The following is a 7,500-nucleotide window of genomic DNA, read 5'->3' on the forward strand; positions in this document are numbered from 1 at the left end:
CTTCACACACGCGTATACCAAACAGACAAAAATATGGTTCAAGACAAAACCCCCACCAAAGTTGAAGAATAAAAAATGGGAAAATAAAATCAAGATCAATATTCATAAAAAGAATTCCCCTCCAATTCATAACTCGACAAAGAATGTGTCCTAACTTTGAGGATGGGAAATCAATAACAGATCAAAGAGGTCTCCGGAAGAAACAACAAAAGAAAATAAATTACAAAATGAATAATGAATCATTCTTCCAAAAGGGTTTCAAGAAGCGTGGGGGAGTGATTTGAATGACTCTTTCTTTCAACAGTGTTTGAGGAAACGAAATTTCCAGCATGACGCTGATACTGGAAGAAGCTAACTGATTGATGTCTGAGCTGTTGTTAAAAGGGGAAAGGGAAATGTTTTAATCAAAAGAGAGAGAGAGAGAGAGAGAGAGAGAGGAGAGAGAGAGAGAGAGAGAGAATATATCATAACTATGATGATTAAATGCTTTAGAGAGTGACTTAAAATATAACTCATAAGATTTAATGCCTTAGTTAGATTAGAGAGGAAGAGAATTTAAAATGTCTTAATTGCATGAGATTCAATGCCCTAGATATAAACGGTCTAATGGAAAAAACCTTCCCTCTTCTTGAAGGAAATCCAAAGACGAAAAATGTAATATGATAATCCCCTTCAGCAGAGAAGGATGAGGAGAAAGAGGAAGAGAGAGAGGGAAGCTTATCAAACGATTGCTCATTTCCTCAGCCATGAGTGGCAAAAAATAACGCGAAATTTTATGGGAAAACTAATTTCAGCATTCTACCTCACATGAGTTCACGTTGCATATCCAGAAAAGAAAATACTGAGCTGATAAACGAAAGGGTGCATTAAAGAGATTTGATATTAAGGGATTCAAATCAAGGGTATAAATTCACCATAGAAAAAATATACAAAATATATGTTATGGAAAGATTAGATGGGCATTTTTCTTGCTACATGAAAGGATACAGGTAATGACTTATAAGATAAAAACTTCAAGAAAATACAGACACTAATACCTGAGGAACTTTAATATTTCAACATGGATTACTCTCTTTCATATTATGTACAATTTGAATGAGGATAATCCGCTGCAATATCAAAATCATACTTAGGTTAACTGGGGCCAATTACCAATTTTGTTCAGTCTATAGTCCATTTCTTTTAGCGAGGCATATTTGCACCGACTGGCAACGGTGCCCTTTTAGCTCGGAAAAGTTTCCTGATCGCTGATTGGTTGGACAAGATAATTCTAACCAATCAGCGATCAGGAAACTTTTTCGAACTAAAAGGGCACCGTTGAGAGTCGGTGCAAATCTGCCTCGCTAAAAGAAATGGACTATAGTAGAACAAGTCGGTGCTGAATAACATTTGGGCAATGGTAATGTCATTAGTGTTCACTCTATACAAAGTAAAGACCACTAGTACTCAGAATCTTGATCCAGAAACATTGTCATTAAAGTTATTTGCTTCTTAGTTAAGAACATGAAATCCTAAAAAATCCAGTTACCAATTTTTTTTTTTAAATTAAAAAGGTCTAAATCTATGCAAAGTTTTCCTTGATCCTTTCAAAATGATTCGTATTTCCAAAGAATCACAACATTTTTGGTACATAAATTTCCTCGTTAATTTACTATAATCTATTGTAGATTCGGAATTGGCAATGTTACGTATGCGGTCTTTTTCGCAAACATCAAATAAAATCTACAAGACACTTGCACTAAATTTACGTAAATACAACGGTAATTTAACGAATGATAACATTGACATTTTTTAATATTTAATATTTTCTGGGTAAGATTTCCACTGAAATCCCCAGGAAATCCAAAAACGAAAATTCCTCGTTTGGCCCCAATGAGATATGAGACCTGTTATAGGTCTGAAGGTGACGAGGCCCAATCTAAGATGATGAGGAAACACTATTGGAGTTATTATCATCATTATTAAAGCCAAGCTGCTCACTTGTGGGAAAAGGTGGAATTCTAAAAGTTCTATGGCTCCCAATATGGAAAACAACCAATATGGAAATAAATATAAATAAAGAATCAACATTAAAATTGGATATGATAAAAATGTAGCAATAACATTATGAATATGAATATATATATATATATATATATATATATATATTAAAGTGAATATTGGATGTATATTTAAATATAAAGACCGCTAGGGTAAGCAACCTGACAAACTACCCTAATCCAGACCTGTCGAAAACAAGAAACTGACGATGAAAACTGAGATAGTCTAAAAAAAAAAACAACTCTCAAACAGCAATGTTTCTCTTTTGAATATATAAGCATGATGGCGGGGGGTGCTTTCTTTAATGTATAATGATAAGCTAATTAAAACTAGCTTTGGATGATCATATCTAAATGTAAATCCACTGTTCTAACATTTAAAAATCCTATAAATCTCTTTACTGTCAACATCAAGGATAATAATCAAGACAATACCTGAACAATAAACCTCTAAATGCACCAAATTACACCCATAAGCAAGACATTGAAATTATAGAAATAGTAAAATACTAAAATGATTCATTTGCCCCATCAAGTGTTCCTCCTTGTGCACAGGGAAAATAAAAATGAATCATGTCATGGGTCATTACTACGGATCATTTTGAGAATGAATATTCATTTTAAGATTTTACGCCCCATTCACAACAAATGGCGGCCATTATGTAGGAACGTCTGAATTCCAAAACAACAGATTTCAAGGTTTTATTCAGGATAAAACGAAGAGAAACACATGAATATTTACACATGAATGTAATACCTCTTTTCATTTATAATTGCTTATACCTAATGGCGTCTCTCTCTCTCTCTCTCTCTCTCTCTCTCTCTCTCTCTCTCTCTGTAATATATATGTATTATATATATATATATATATACACATATATATATATATATATATATACACAAATATATATATATATATATATATATACGTATTTACAGTATATGACTGTGTACATATATAAGTCAAAGCAATATCACATATTAACAATTACCCCTACGTTATCCTTCTCCACCCTCTCTCTCTCTCTCTCTCTCTCTCTCTCTCTCTCTCTCTCTCTCTCTCTTAAACTTACATTTCAACTCAGTGAATAAGCAGAGATATAAATGTAACGTTTCATTTCATGCACAGGTGTACCTTGCAGTCTCCTCCTAACGATTGCCTGGAAGCTTTTGCATCTCTTTGATCAAGGATACGTATCCAACGTCAAATATAAATACCATTCCGAATCTCAGGGTGAAACTACATCGCTAATGTGAGTTCCGCACATTAGCGTTTTCTTAAAAGTAAATATGTTATTCGTATCTGCGATCGTTACTCTAATGTAATGGGATTAAAATGTATTTGTGATATCTAGGATAGTGGTATTAACGTTTTCTAAAGCTTAACGTAACCTTACTTCCCTCGTAACTCTACACATAGGTACTTCACGTACTATTCTAAATTTACATACATAATTTTAGATGACAATATTTTATAATATTTTGTGCAAAATTCTACACATTCAAACCCTGTAACTTCTAAACATTTGTATACTTACCTCTACACATAATAGAAAATTCAAGTAATCCTCTAACTATTCGCAAATACAACTTTAAAATCTCAGCTTGTTTTAAGTTATTCCTAGATCCAAAGATGCCTAATTCTACACAATACAAATATTTTACTCATTAAAACATTTGTAAACGTATTCAAACACATTAAGGAGAAATCGTGAATTCTAAACGCTGACAGAATGGGGTATCTCAGCTAAAGCAGCGTATATGTTTTTTTCCTTTTATCCCTATCCAGGTCAATTTTCGGCACTGGTAGAGCGCTAGCCATGCGAGAAATGAAAGCAATGGTCGGATATGAACCGACAAAGACCACATCAATCTTTATTACTTGGCTGCATGTTCCCCTTACTACTATTAATACTACTATTACTACTACTGCTAATACTGATATCAAAATGAAATCACGGGAGTAAAGACACGACAGTAACAATGTTATTTATCTCAAGTGTTTATCTATTACGGACATTTCTAGGTCTCTCAGTTGGTTCATTATTCACTATTACACATCATGAAAGGAATGCCATAAGTTCTCTATAATGTACTTCCCTTTTACGGCAACGCTTTACATAGAAAATATATGCTAGTCAGTTTGAATCAGAGGTATAAGCAATAAATGCAAGGTACTATTTTTGTTATTATTGTTGCTATTATTACTTTATATCACATTGTTTCTATATTGTTTCGGTTGAAACAAAAAGTCTCCATAACACAACAACAACAACAACAACAACAAAATCATCAACAATAACAATAATAATAATAAAAAAATAATAATAATAATAATAATAATAATAATAATAATAATAATAATAATAATAATAATTCCATCTACACGGACAAACTGAAAAACTGCTCGACATAACGTTTCAAATCTCAGTCATTTAATTATCTCGGTTCAATACAATAAGTAATGAATCAATAACAAAAACAAACCAATATGTCTTCCATTTCAGCATCAAATCAGTATCACTCTACTCGACGTTATTACAATTTCTTTTATGTAAATATTTTACATCTTATTTAAGTTGACCATTTACCCAGCTCGTACTACCCTCTTTTTTCTGTATCATATCATATTAATCATAAAAAATCTCTTGTCTGGAAAACAGCTTTCATATAACTGCTCATTTCACTATTTATATAAGACTTAGGGTTATCTCCCATCACAAATCGTATGATGACTTTCAAAGTCAAGAATCAAGACAATATATATTGTTTGGATATTTCTAACTGGATAGTAAATATTTATATCTTATTACAAACTAGATTTAAAAATTGTGAACGAGAGTTAACCATTCCTATTCTTTGATAAATATAATGTGGAGTTTTTAAACTCTGAGTCAAATATTTCTCTCAGTCTAAATGTTAAAATACAATAAAAATCATAATGTGGATATCTGATATATGTTTCCTGGTCCATATATTTTATCCGGGAAAAAAAAAATTCTATCCAAAAGACAAACGTTGACATATGGATATTAGTCAGATCCTTTTTCTCATTAGCTAAATTCATACAATAAGACATACCATACCCTCTAAATATCCATTATGATCTCAAGCGTGTTTGTATGCATGACTTTAAACAAACATGGCTGTGTGCAAATATAATGAAATTACACCACTATCACCACCAAACAATTTGCACTTTGCTCCCTTATGATTCACCAGATAACCCACGACCCAACCCTTAAGAGCATTTTACACCCAGACCTCGAAATTAACTCGTATGTTCCTTTTCCTGATGGGAAGCGAAGATACAGCACTACCACTGCATGAAAGGCCATTCTATGAAAGGGACAAACGCGCCCTTCATTCATTCATCCTCTCTCTCTCTCTCTCTCTCTCTCTCTCTCTCTCGGGGTCGGATAACTAGCTCTCTATCCCTTCCCCATCAGGAAAGACTTAATAACGAAGCCCCCTTGCCACTGGAAGAGACCTGATAATTACACACTTCACCTGGAACAGAGTTTGGTAACTCTATCAAGTTTAATTCTTCTCTTTTCTTTTTCCTTTTATCTACTACACTACATACTTTCCCTCTTCTGGATTATGGCATGTCTGACATTTCGTTTATATTCAGTGATGAAAACCTTGAAGCTTCTCGAATATTTCAAAACATCTAAATTGCATGTCATAAGCAATATGTACGCTAATATTTACGCAGGGTTCTCACGCATCACAATTTACAGAAAGCATCACAATGCAATATATATCTATATCTATATCTATATCTATATCTATATCTATATCTATATATATATATATACACACACACACACACACATATATATATATATATATATATATATAAATACACACACGTCTAGATAATTGGTGTGAAAGGTGCATTGGAAAGGAGTCCAAGCATCCATGAACATGAAAGTGATTGCGAGATAGAGATGAAAGGGGATCCGACAGGATGCTGATGGCCTTCCATGTACTGTAGGTAGGTGCATGCATCACCTACCTTTTTGAAGTTTTCTCCATAACGGCTTTATCAACGAGTCAGGGGTTTGAAGAAAGAATGTGTTAAGGGATCAGAGCCGCTTCTTTTTTAAGTCTCTACTCAATTAGAGAAGGTCGGAAAAAGGCTTACATGTTTACAGAGAGAGAGAGAGAGAGAGAGAGAGAGAGAGAGAGAGAGAGAGAGAGAGGGTATTTTATTACAAGACCACGGTCTCCATATACTGTCAAATCATGCAAAACTATTGATTTTTTCTATTAGTCTTTCATAATTTAAGTCTTTTTTAAGTCTCTACTCAATTAGAGAAGGTCGGAAAAATGCTTACATGTTTACAGAGAGAGAGAGAGAGAGAGAGAGAGAGGAGAGAGAGAGAGGAGAGAGAGAGAGAGAGTGTGTGTATTTGTTTACAAGACCACGGTCTCCATATACTGTCAAATCATGCAAAACTATTGATTTTCTCTATTACTCTTCATAATTTAAAACAATTCGCCACATAAGAAACAGGTTGAAATCATAAAAAGAACTATAGAATTATAAAAAAGCTAGTCTGGTTTCCTCACTAAACAACCTCGAACTGACATCGTGTTCGTGATGCCAGCGTACATTTGATATATATTCAAAATATATACTTGATTAAAAATGGAGTAATTACTCAAAAGTGTCACTATTTGTGAATTGTATATTTTATGGACACTTTTGAGTATAGTCCAAGAACTTCTGATTGGTTGACGATGTCAGTTCGAGGTTGTTTAGTGAGGAAAGCAGGCTAGTTCTTTTTTACAATTCTATGGTTTTTTTTTATAATTCTAACTTGTTTCCCAAGTGGCGAATTGTTTTAAATTACGAAAAAGTAATAGGGAAAAACAATAGCATAATTTGCCAGATAGATAGATAGATAGATCGATAGATAGATAGATAGATAGATAGGTAGGTGAGTGAGGGTGAGTGAGTGAGTGAGTGAGTGAGTGAGTGAGTGAGTGGGTGGGTAGGTAGGTAGGTAGGTAGGTAGGGGGACAGACATATAACTTAAATCACTTGTAAGGAAAAAAAAAAAATAAGATTCGAAGCTAGGCTAAATGATACAGGGGACTTTATTCTCGTGAAAAAAATCGCTCGGCGATATCCACACACTAAATAACAATTTCTACAGTTAGCACTATCAGGTGACAAAGGAGTATCAGAAAAGGCATAAAAAAAATATCTATCTAGCTATCACTCTACACATGCATGTGCTATTAACACAATTCACCCTTGCAAGTAAACTTCCATGATAAATACAACATAACGATGCGTCGAATTAGGTACATCGTGAACCGTCAAGTACCATAAAAGTAAGCTTTACATTACATTTAATTTTAAATCTAAGATGGATTTTATTGTTGAAAAGTCATTATAGAAATCTCATACGTTTGTCACTTAATATTTCAGACATGAGGGATATTT

General features: G+C 33.4%; 1 protein-coding gene across 2 annotated transcripts in view; it reads left to right on the forward strand.

Moving 5' to 3' along the window:
- LOC137630409 (uncharacterized) overlaps positions 1-7,500 on the forward strand; it is a 448,259-nt gene that overhangs the window by 290,419 nt on the left and 150,340 nt on the right. The window lies entirely within an intron of this gene.

This window comes from Palaemon carinicauda, chromosome 38 (genome assembly GCF_036898095.1).
Source record: "Palaemon carinicauda isolate YSFRI2023 chromosome 38, ASM3689809v2, whole genome shotgun sequence".
In the NCBI taxonomy this organism is placed as follows: domain Eukaryota; kingdom Metazoa; phylum Arthropoda; class Malacostraca; order Decapoda; family Palaemonidae; genus Palaemon; species Palaemon carinicauda.